Source organism: Moschus berezovskii, chromosome 21, assembly GCF_049115385.1.
Source record: "Moschus berezovskii isolate FMDL1 chromosome 21, NW_MosBer_1.0, whole genome shotgun sequence".
NCBI lineage: Eukaryota > Metazoa > Chordata > Mammalia > Artiodactyla > Moschidae > Moschus > Moschus berezovskii.
Window position 1 is genome coordinate 2,285,002 of NC_142480.1, and position 13,004 is coordinate 2,298,005.

Genomic DNA, 13,004 nt, shown 5'->3' on the forward strand with positions numbered 1-13,004 from the left:
GGGTTTATTAGCCACCTGTACATTTTCTTTGGAGAAATGTCTATACAGGTCCTTTGCCCAATTTTTAACTGGTATATTTGTCTTTATAATTTATAAACTGGGTTATTGAAGTTGATTTGAGTTCTTTATATAGCAGTGACATCAGGGAAGATGATGGAACAGGAAGTGCCAGGGCTCTGTCTCCCCACCTAGACAACAATTGCACTGGCAGAATCTGACTGATGTAACTATTTTGGAACTCTGGAGTCCACTGGAAGGCTTTCAGTTTCCAGAGAAGGCTTAGATGATAAACTCTGGTTAATTCCAGGCAATTTATCTCTTAGCATGCGCAATAGCAGGTACCCATTCCCCAGTCCCCTCAGCCCAATAACAGGAAGCCATGCCCATGTTGCTGGAGTGGTTTCTGGGAGCCAGGGTAGGGAAGTGACAAGGACCTCGATCTCTGAGTACCAGGGATCTGTGTACTAACTGACTGCTTCTTCTGACCACAAATGTGCAGATGCAGAGGTGGGCAGTCATTATTACAGCAACACCCACTGGCCAAAGTGGCTTCCAGAGAATCTAAAGAGACAATCTGTTGTCCCCAATCTCCTTTTATTATTCCCTTTTCTCTTTTTGGATGATTAAGGATGGGAACATTTTATTTTGGAGTTTTGTTTCTGTTTTGATTTTTGTCCATGCCCCATGGCTTGTGAAATCCTAGTTCCCTGACCAGGGATTAAACCTGGGCCCTCAGCAGGGAAAACAGAGTCCTTACCACTGAACTACCAGGGAATTCCTAAGGATGGGGACATTTGAAAGTAAATACAGGGGAATTTAGAAAGTCACTGCAAATGCCCAAGAAAAGACATAGTCTCAGAGAGGACCTGAGAAGACATTAAATTTGTATCTCAGGCTGATACCCAGCACAGAGATACGCTGCAACAATTATTTTATTTTCATTTTTTAATATTTATTTATTATTTGGCTGTGCTGGGTCTTAGTTGTAGCATATGGGATCTAGTTCCCTGACCAGGGACCAAACCCAGGCCCCCTTCATTGGGAGCCCAGAGTCTTAACCACTGGACCACCAGGGAAAGTGAAAGTGAAGTCGCTCAGTCGAGTCTGACTCTTTGAAACCCCGTGGACTGTAGCCCACCAGACTTCTCCGTCCATGGGATTTTCCAGGCAAGAACACTGGAGTGGGTTGCCATTTCCTTCTCCAGAAGAGCACACTAGAGGGCTTCAGAAGTGAATCTGAGCAGGGAGAAAAAAAGAGTCAGCACATGAAGACAGGAAAATGAAAATAATCCTGAGTCTGAGGAACGAAAAGGAAAAGACTGAAGAAAAGTAAAGAGAACTGAAGGGACCAAAATGCTCACTGTGGGAGCCTCAGCAGGAGACAGAGAGCTGGGCAGAGAGGTCGCTGAAGAGCGGAGGAAGACTCCTCGACTCTGAAGACAGACACGATTGGAGATGCTCAAGAAGACGTTCACCAAGGCACGAGTTTGAAAATCTCAAAACACAAAGACAAGACAGTCTCGAAAGCAGCAAGAGAAGCAAGTCACAGCATACAGGAAAGCCCACTAAGACTTGTCATCAAAAACTCAGAGGCCTGAAGGCAGCTGGTGGATATACCCAAAGTGTTGGGAAAAAAAGCAACCCACACTGTCAATCAAGAGTCCCATATCTGGGAAAATGATCCTTCAAAAATGAAGGCAGGGAACTTCCCTGGCTCTCCAATGGTTAAGACTCCACACTTCCAGCGCAGGGGGTGCAGGGTCACTCCTTGGTTGGGGAATTAAATCCCACAAGCTTTGAGGCCAAAAAAATGAGAGCAAATTAAGATATTCCTAGATAAAAGCTGAGCGTGTTCATCACCACTAGATCAGTCCTCCAAGTCCTTCAGGCTGAAATAAAAGACGTTAGATAGTATTTCAGAGTCATATGAAGAAATAAAGATCTCCGGTAAAGGTAAACACATAGTATTGCTGTAATTTTGGTTTGTAACCCCACTTTTTATCTTTATATGATATAAAAAGCTAATGAATAAAAAAACATTATTAGCCTGTTTTTGGAACACACAATGCATAAAGATGTAATTTCTAGCAGCAATAATGAAAGGGGTGGTAAACAAAATTTGATAGGATTCTATTGAATTTAAAAGTTATAAATTTGAATTAGAGTTTTTAAACTTTGCAATGCAATCCTAAATATCCCTAATTGTTTTGGATATTATTGACATCTTAACAATATTAAGTCTTCCAATCCATGAACATTGGATAGGTTCTCATTTATGTCTTCTTTAATTACTTTCAGCAGTGTTTTGTATTTTTTACTGTACAGGTCTTTCATCTCCTTGGTTAATTTGTAAGTATTTTATTCTTTTTGATAATACTGTAATTGGAATTGTGCTTTATTTCCTTTTCAGATTGTTCATTGTTAGTATAGAGAAATGAAACAGGTTTTAGTGTGTTGACTTTGTATTCTGCTACTTTGCCGAATTCATTTATTAGTTCTAATAGTTTGTCTAACTATTGTTTGTTTTGGTGGAATTCTTAGCGTTTTTACTTGCTTAATTGCTCTGGTGAGAACTTCCAATACTATGATGAATAGAGGTGTTGAAAGCAGAGCAGCTATCCTTGCCTGGTTTATGATCTTAGAAGAAAAGTTTTCATTCTTTCACCATCAACCTTTCCTGTGGGCTTTTCATCTATATCTTTTGTTATGTTGTCAGTTTCCTTCTTTTTTAAAAAGGAAGGTTTATTTATTTAAGGCTGTGCTGGGTCTGCGTTGCTGCACGAGGGCTTTCTGCAGTTGCGGTGACCAGGGGCTACTCTTCATTGAGATGGAAGGCTTCTCATTGCAGTCGTTTCTCTTGTGGAACATGGGCTCTGGGTACTTGGGCTTCAGTAGTTGCGACTCACAGGCTTAGTTGTCCTAAGGCATGTGTGATCTTCCCAGACCAGGGATTGAGCCTATTCCTGCCTTGGCAGGCAGATTCTTTACCACTGAGCCACCAGGAAAGTCCCCGAGCTAGTTAACTTCTATTCCTGGATTGTCGCTTGTTTTTATCGTGAAAGAGCGTTGAATTTTACCAGATACTTTTTATGCGTTGGTCAGGATGTATTGTGTAGATGTTTTCCTTCATTCTGTTAATATGGTATTACACTCAACAATTTTTGTGTTGAACCATCATTTCATTCCAGGAAGAAATCTCACTTAGGCCTGATGTATAATCCTTTTAGGGGCTTCCTGGGTAGCTCAGCTGGTAGAGAATCTGCCTGCAAAGCAGGAGACCCCAGTTCGATTCCTGGGTTGGGAAGTTTCCCTGGAAAATTAATAGGCTACCTACTTCTAAAGGAGATCAATCCTGGGTGTTCATTGGAAGGACTGATGCTAAAGCTGAAACTCCAATACTTTGGCCACCTCATGTGACAAGTTGACTCACTGGAAAAGAGTCTGATGCTAGGAGGGATTGGGCGTGGGAGGAGACAGGGACATCAGAGAATGAGTTGGCTGGATGGCATCACCGACTCGATGGACATGAGTTTGAGTGAACTCCAGGAGTTGGTGATGGACAGGGAGGCCTGGTGTGCTGTGATTCATGGGGTCCCAAAGAGTCGGACACGACTGAGCGACTGAATTGAACTGAACTGAACTGAACTCCAGTATTCTTGGGCTTCCCTGGTGCCTCAGCTGGTAAAGAATCGGCCTGCAATGTGGGAGGCCTATGTTCGATCCCTGGGTTGGGAAGATCCCCTGGAGGAGAGCATGGCAGCCCACTCCAGTATTTTTGCCTGGAGAATCCCATAGACAGAGGAGCCTGGTGGGATACAGTCCATGGGGTTACAAAGAGTCAGACATGACTGAGTGACTAAGCACATAATCATTTTAATATGTTTCTGAGTTAGTATATTAGTATTGTATTGAGGACTTTAGCTTCAATGTTCATAAGGATAATTTTGAGAAGAATTGTATTAGTTCTTATTTAAATGTTTGGTTGTGTTAACCAGTAAAGCCGTCAGGTCTGGGGCTTTTCCTGTTTGGAAACTGTGTGTTTCTGACTCGATCTCCTTATTAGTTACAGGGCTGTGCAGGTTTTTATTTCTTGGCGATTTAGTCTTGGCAGCCTTTCTGTTTCTTTTGTTGTTGCTCAGTTGCTAAGTCATGTCTGACTCCTTGTGACCCCACGGACTCCAGCACGCCAGGCTTCTCTGTCCTTCACCATCTCCCAGAGTTTCTTCAAACTCATGGACCGGGGCTTCCCAGGTGGCACTAGTGGTAAAGAACCTACCTGCCAGTGCAGGAGACATAAGAGACTTGGGTTTGATTCCTAGGCCGGGAAGATCCTCTGGAGGCAAGCAAGTCAACCCACTCCACTATTCTTGCCTGGAGAATCCCATGGACAGAGGAGCCTGGCAGGCTTCAGCCCATAGGGTTTCACAGAGTTGGACACGACTGAAATGACTTAGCACAGCACACGTGTTCAGGGATGCCCTCCAACCATCTCTTTATTGCCCTCTTCTCCTCCCGCATCAGGGCCTTTTCCAAAGACTCGGCTCTTTGCTCAGGTGGCCAAAGTTTTGGAGCTTTAGCTTCAGTATCCATCTTTAGCTTCAGTATCAATCCTTTCAGTGAATATTGAGGGTTTATTTCCTTTAAGATTGACTGGGGTGATCTCCTTGCTATCCAAGAGACTCTCAAGAGTCTTCTCCAATGCCACAGTTCAAGAGCATCAATTCTTTGGTGCTCTGCCTACCTTATGGTTCAACTCTCACATCCATACATGACTATTGGAAAAACCATAGCTTTGACTAGACAAACCTTTGTTGGCAAAGTGATGTCTCTGCTTTTTAGTATGCTGTCTATGTTTGTCATAACTTTTCTTCCAAGGAGCAAGCTTCTTCTAACGTCACAGCTGCAGTCACTGTCTGCAGTGATTTTGGAGCCCAAGAAAAGAAAATCTGCCTGTTTCCATCTTTTCCCCATTTATTTGCCATGAAAATGATGGGACTGGATGCCATGATCTTCATTTTTTGAAAGCTGAGTTTTAAGCCAACTTTTTCACTCTCTTCTTTCACCTTCATCAGAGGCTCTTTAGTTCAATTTCTGGCATTAGAGCAGTATCATCTGCATATCTGAAGTTGTTGCTATTTCTCCCAGCAATCTTGATTCCAGCTTGTGCTTCATCCAGCCTGGCATTTCTCATGATGTACTCTGCATAGAGGTTAAATAAGCAGGGTGACAATATACAGCCTCCATGTACTCCTTTCCCAATTTGGAACCAGTCCATCGTTCCTGCTTCTTGACCTGCTTACAGGTTTCTCAGGAGGCAGGTAAGGTGGTCTGATGTTCCCATCTCTAAGAATTTTCCACAGGACTGTGTTTCTAGAAACGTACATTTCATCTAGGTTATCTAGTTTGTACAGTTATGCATACCACTGTTATGAACCTTTTTATTTCTAAGGACGATAGTAGTATCCCCATTTCCATTTCTGATTTTAATAATTTGAAATTTCTCTTTTTCTTATTCATTCCAGCTAAAAGTCTATCAGTTTTGTTGCTCTTTTAAAAATAGGCAACTTTGGTGCTGGGGGGAAGGGATAGTTAGAGAATTTGGGAAGGTCATGTAGTCTGCTATATTTAAAATGGATAACCAACAAAGACCTATAGTATAACACTTGGAACTCGGCTTAATGTGCCAGCCTGGATGGGAGGGGATTTTTGGGAGAAGGAATACATGTATATGTATGCTTGAGTCCCTTCGCTGCTCACTTGAAACTACCACAACATGTTAATTGACTATACCCCAAAACAAAGTGGTTTTGGTGTTAAAAAATAAATAAAAATGAAAAAAAAAGAAAAACAGGCAACTTTGGGCTTCAATTTTTTTTCTATTATCTTCCTATTCTCTATTTTATTTATCCCTGCTCTGGTTTTTATTACTTCCTCCCTTCCATTAACTTTATATTTAGTTTGTACTTTTTCCAGTTCCTTAAATTCTAAAGTTAGGTTGTTGATTTGAGATCTTTGTTTCTTTTAATGTAAGCATGTATAGCTATAAATGTCGTTCTTAGCACCACTTTGCTGTGTCTCTTAGGTTTTGGTACGATGTGTGTGGTTTATTTTTATTTAGGCCACATTGCATGGGATGCAGGATCTTAGTTCCCTGACCAGGGATCGAACCCCTGACCATTACAGTGGAAGCATGGACCCCTAACCACTGGACCACCAGGGACTTCCTCTATTTTTAAAATTATTTGTCTCTAGGCATTTCTTAATTTCCCTGGGTTTCTTCTTTGATCCATCAATTGTGTAAGAGCATTTTGTTTAATTTTTACAGCTTTTTTCTTCCTAGTTTTACTTCTGTTGTTGGTCTCTAACTTCATTATGGTCAGAAAAGATACTTTGTTGATAGACTTAATCCTATGAACAGAGGAGCCTAGTGGGCTGCTGCTGCTGCTGCTAAGTCACGTCAGTCGTGTCCGACTCTGTGTGACCCCATAGACGGAAGCCCACCAGGCTCCCCCGTCCCTGGGATTCTCCAGGCAAGAACACTGGAGTGGGTTGCCATTTCCTTCTCCAATGTGTGAAAGTGAAAAGTGAAAGTGAAGTCACTCAGTCGTGTCCGACCCTTAGCGACCCCACGGACTGCAGCCTACCAGGCTCCTCCATCCATGGGATTTTCTAGGCAAGAGTACTGGAGTGGCTACAGTCCCTAAATTCAAGAGCCGGGCATGACTGAAGCAACTTAGCACATATGCGAGACAGTGTCCTAATATATGGTTTATCCTGAGAACATTCCATGCGCACTTGAGAAAAACGTGTATGCTGTTGTTGGGTATGGCGTTCCGTATGCATTCATTGCATCGATTTGGGTTGTGTTAGATCTATTTCTCTGCTTCTGTCTGCTTGTTCTATCCATTACTGACAGTAGGGTATATAAAGTCTCCAACTACTACTATAGGTCATCTATTTCTTCCTTCGATCCTGTCAGTTTTTCCTTCATACATTTTGCTGATCTGTTATTAGGTGCGTAATTGTTCATCTTGTATTGAAACTCTTAACACACAGAGTCTTCGTCTCATAAACTTTTTTGATTTAAACTCCATTTTGTCTGACATTAGTATAGCCATCCCTTATTTTTATTATTATCATGGAATATCTTTTTCTACTCTTTCAATCTTTTTGTGTTTGAATCTCAAGTGTGTCTTTTGTAGATGGCTTGTTGTCGGGTTATGTGTTTTCATTCATTCTGCCCATCTCCGTCTTTTGGTCAGGCAGCTTAACTCATTCACATTTTTTTTTTTTTTTTTGGAGGCAAATTACATTAATATATTGGTTGGTTTTGCCATACATTGACACGAATCCGCCCCGGGTGTACATGTGTTCCCCCTCGTGAACCCCCCTCCCACCTCCCTCTTCCCCGTATCCTCTCTCCAGGTCATCCCCGTGCACCAGCGCCAAGCATCCTGTATCATGCGTCGAACCTGGACTGGTGATTCATTTCACGTATGATAATATACATGCTACAATGCCATGCTCCCAAATCATCCCACCTTCACCCTCTCCCACAGAGTCCCAAAGACTGTTCTATACACCTATGTCTCTTTTGCTGTCTCGTATACAGGGTTAAGGTTACCATCTTTCAAAAATATGGAACGCTTCACGAACTCATTCACATTTAAAGTGTTACTGGTGAGTAGGAATGTAACTGTAATTGTGCTACGTTGTGCTGTTTTCTTCCTGTACATCTCATAGCTTTCCGTCCTTCACTTCCTGCCTGCATTACTATTGTCTCTTGCATTTGAAAAAAATTTTTCTTTTGTAATCAAATGCTTAAATTTCTTTTGCAGTTTATTTTTTTGGCCACACTTTATGGCATGTGAGATCTTAGATCACCAACCAGCTATCAAACCTGTGACCCCTACACTGGAAGCATGAAGTCTTAACCACTGGACACCAGGGGAGTCCTCATTGCCGTGTATCTATTTTCTTTTGTGGTTATCATGGGCACTACAAGTTATAACTCTAACCTGAATTTACACAATGGTCACTCACAGAATCTCTGCTCCTTTATAGCTTTACCCTACTCTTATCCCTGGCTTGGAGAATTTTGAGCATGACTTTACTAGCGTGTGAGATGAGTGCAATTGTGCGGTAGTTTGAGCATTCTTTGGCATTGCCTTTCTTTGGGATTGGAATGAAGACTGACCTCTTCCAGTCCTGTGGCCACTGCTGAGTTTTCCAAATCTGCTGGCATATTGAATGCAGCACTTTCACAGCATCATCTTTCAAGACTTGAAATAGCTCAACTGGAATTCCATCACCTCCACTAGCTTTGTTCGTAGTGATGCTTTCTAAGGCCCACTTGACTTCACATTCCAAGATGTCTGGCTCTAGGTCAGTGATCACATTATCGTGACTATCTTGGTCGTGAAGATCTTTTTTGTACAGTTCTTCTGTGTATTCCTGCCACCTCTTCTTAATATCTTCTGCTTCTGTTAGGTCCATACCATTTCTGTCCTTTATCAAGCCCATCTTTGCATGAAATGTTCCCTTGGAATCTCTAATTTTCTTGAAGAGGTCTCTTGTTTTTCCTATTCTGTTGTTTTCCTCTATTTCTTTGCATTGATCATTGAGGAAGGCTTTCTTATCTCTCCTTGCTATTCTTTGGAACTCTGCATTCAGATGCTTATATCTTTCCTTTTCTCCTTTGCTTTTCGCCTCTCTTCTTTTCACAGCTATTTGTAAGGCCTCCTCAGACAGCCATTTCGCTCTTTTGCATTTCTTTTCCATGGGGATGGTCTTGGTCCCTGTCTCCTGTACAATGTCACGAACCTCTGTCCAGAGTTCATCAGGCACTCTATCAATCAGATCTAGTCCCTTAAATCTATTTCTCACTTCCACTGTATAATCATAAGGGATTTGATTGAGGTCTAGTAAAGTCATGCTCAAAATTCTCCAAGCCAGGCTTCAGCAGTATGTAAACTGTGAACTCCCAGATGTTCAAGCAGGTTTTAGAAAAGGCAGAGGCACCAGAGATCAAATTGCAACATCCGCTGGATCATGGAGAGAGCAAGAGAGTTCCAGAAAAACATCTATTTCTGCTTCATTGACTATGCCAAAGCCTTTGACTGTGTGGATCACAATAAACTGTGGAACATTCTGAAAGAGATGGGAATCCCAGACCACCTCACCTGCCTCTTGAGAAACCTGTATGCAGGTCAGGAAGCAACTGTTAGAACTGTACATGGAACAACAGACTGGTTCCAAATAGGAAAAGGTGTACGTCAAGGTTGTATATTGTCACCCTGCTTATTTAACTTATATGCAGAGTACATCATGAGGAACGCTGGGCTGGAAGAGGCACAAGCTGGAATCAAGATTGCTGGGAGAAATATCAATAACCTCAGATATGCAGATGACACTACCCTTATGGCAGAAAGTGAAGAGGAACTCAAAAACCTCTTGATGAAAGTGAAAGAGGAGAGTGAAAAGGTTGGCTTGAAGCTCAACATTCAGAAAACAAAGATCATGGCATCTGGTCCCATCACTTCATGGGAAATAGATGGAAAAACAGTGGAAACAGTGTCAGACTTTATTTTTTTGGGCTCCAAAATCACTGCAGATGCTGATTGCAGCCATGAAATTAAAAGACGCTTGCTCCTTGGAAGGAAAGTTATGACCAACCTTGATAGTATATTAAAAAGTAGAGACATTACTTTGCCAACCAAGGTCTGTCTAGTCAAGGCAATGGTTTTTCCCGTGGTCATGTATGGATGTGAGAGTTGGACTGTGAAGAAGGCTGATCGCCGAAGAATCGATGCTTTTGAACTGTGGTGTTGGAGAAGACTCTTGAGAGTCCCTTATACTGCAAGGAGATCCAACCAGTCCATTCTAAAGGAGATCAACCCGGGATGTTCATTGGAGGGACTGATGCTAAAGCTGAAACTGCAATACTTTGGCCACCTCATGCGACGAGTTGACTCACTGGAAAAGACTGTGATGCTGGGAAAGGTTGGGGGCGGGAGGAGAAGGGGACGACGGAGAATGAGATGGCTGGATGGCATCACCGACTCTGTGGACATGAATTTGAGTGTACTCCGGGGGTTGGTGATGGACAGGGAGGCCTGGCGTGCTGTGATTCATGGGGTCGCGGAGAGTCGGACACGACTGAGCGACTGAACTGAACTGAACTGAACTCTTATCCCTGAGGGTACCTGTTGTCGCCACAAAGTAACATCTTTATACAGTGTAGTGCCCTCCAACATAACACAAGCCAGTTATACTTTTATAGCTTTTAGATTAATAATTGTTTTTAATGTATCATTTTCTTAAACCACGTAGAAAATTATTACAAGGTAACAATACTAGCTTTTGTAATGCTCAATGTATTTACCTTTATTGGGATTTTTTTTGTCGGCTTTATTGTCTAGTGTCCTTTAGTTTTACCCTGCAGGAATCCCTCAAGCATTTCTTGCAAGGCCCTCAGCTTTTGTTTATCCAGGAATGTCTCAATTCCTCCCTCCTTTTTGAACAGTTTTGACAGCATTGTATTCTTGGTTGACAGGCTTTTTCTTTCAGCATTTTAAAAACAGATCAACTCACTGCCTTCTGGTCTCCAAGATTCCTGATGCAAAATCTGGATGTTATTGGGGTCCTGTAAGAGTTGCTTCTCTCTTAACGCCTTCAAGATCTCCGTACCTTTCAAAAATTTGATTGTCTCTGGTGCCTGTCTGCTTATCTTACTTGGAACTTACCTCTCTTGGATGTTTGTGGAGCCTCATTCACTTAGGGACCTTCTCAGCCATGATTTCTTCAAATATTCTTGCCCTTTTAGCTCTCTCTCATCCGAGACTCCCACAAGGCATACGTTAATCTTCATGGTGTTTCACAGGTTACTTGCTGCTGCTGCTAAGCCGCTTCGTTAGGTTCTATTTTTACAAAAAATTTTCAGTAATTTCCATTGGCCTATCTTTAAACTTTCCTGACTCGTGTGTGTGCCCAAATGCTGCCTTAAATCCCTCTAGTGAATTTCTCATTTTAGCTACTGTACTTTTCAATATAACTCCATTTTTGTTTTCTTATCTGACAGTTTTCTAAGACATCATCTTCGTGACTTTCTCCACATCTTTGGCTCCTTGATGTCCCTTGTGTTGTTTCCTGTAGCCTGGCCACCAGTCTGGTCTGGCTCGATCATTCGGGTCTCCCAAATGGCCCAGAGAATGTTACTAAACTCAGGGACTCCTCCGCTTTGCATCCTCTCAGGAAACCTTCACTGACAGCCATTCACAGATACTAACCACAACTGTGCAAGGCCACCTCTCAAGTAACCTCCAGTAGCTTCCCAAAAGCAAATTGTGCCTCCCCTAGACAGCAAGATCTCCTCAGCAGGACCCACGTCCTGTTCCCTCTTGCCTCCCACACAGGAAAACTGAAGTGCTGGTCACTCACAGAAGGGCAGGGTCCACTTGCTGTTAAACTGGTGGTGTGAGGTGGCTGGTGAGCAGATGTCCTTTACAGAGAAACTAGGTTCCAGTGAAAAGTAACCTGTTCTGGATATCTCCAAGGACTAGGGTTTCTCTGGCTCAAATCACAAATTCCCACTGTGAGGTAGCCTTTGGCAAATGCTTAAAATCCATACACTCCAACCCCTTCGTTCCCAGGTACATTTGACTGGAGCTGCCAGTGAAGCTCATAGCACTAGAAGTGAAGTCAACCTGACAAATGCTGAAGACCTGTGGAGTCTATCAGACCTGAACTGGGAAGTCTGGATAACTAGGCATTAGACAGCTTCAACAGAAGCCTGATTGCCATGAAAAAGCCAAATATAGTTTTTGTGCAGCCCTTCAGGGCCAGAAAACTCATAGGTAGTGGAGACAGTCAAGAGAAGCCTTGAGAGCAGCAGACAGGTGAGCAGCATCCTGGAGGAAATGTTCTTTCTTGTCCAGATGCCTAGTTGACATCATCCATGTCCACAAGGCTGGACCTGCTGCTATCTTTGGATTTGTGTCAGGCCAGGATTGTGTAATACAACTGTCATAAACCCTTGGGAAACCCTTCTCCCTCACTCCATGACTTTCGGTTGTCACCAAATGAACTTGAGTACATGTGATTGGTGATCACATCTGAAACTCCTTTCCTTTGCTCTGTGAGGAATCCAACCCTGCAACCACTTGATGGCTGCTCCCTACTTGAAGGTCCTAACCAAAGAACCACGTTCACTCAGGCTCTGAAACCTCCTGGAACCCCCTCCTGGGTGCTGCCCTTACCCCAAACAGGAGATCTTTGTCTCAAGGGGAAATTCCATTACTCCTCCACTTTCAGCTTCCGCTGCAGGTGGGACAGGAGTCTGGGGTTGTTATTCCTTCCAACTGGACACTCTGCCCTTAGAACAGCCAGGTTGCTTGGGGACCCCAGCATTCCTGAGACAATGTGCATCCTCATCTGACCGGTCTACCCTTGAGGGAGTAGCTGGTTTTGTGAGCCATGGGATATAGATCTCCACTCCCATAGCAGCTTAGCACTCCTGGCAGCAGGATACAAACACAATTCCATTCCTGCTGCTTGTAGATGTTCAGCCCTCCAGGGTTCAGCTTCCAGGTCAATCCTGTCTTCTCCTCCAGCCTCACCACCATCACGCACTGCATTCAGCTAAGAGCTACTTTTCAGAAATGCTCCCCTACTTACTCCTACCAGGCAAATTACTCTTTGAAATGCTACCTCCTAAGTCCCAATCATTTCCTCCCTCGACTTCCACCCTGGTCCTGTGTGAAGCGGGCACAGGAGTCCTGGTGGCTGAGTGGCAAAAAATCCACCTGCCAATGCTGGGGACTTGCGTTCAATCTCGGTCTGGGAAGATGCCTCAGGGCAAGGAGCAACTAAGCCCGTGCACCAGAACCAGAGCCCACATGCTGCCAGCTAGTGAAGCCTGTGCACCTAGAGCCCACTTGCCATTGGAGAAAGACCACACACAGCAACGAAGACCACGTGCAGCCATGAGCTGAATCTTCAAGCAG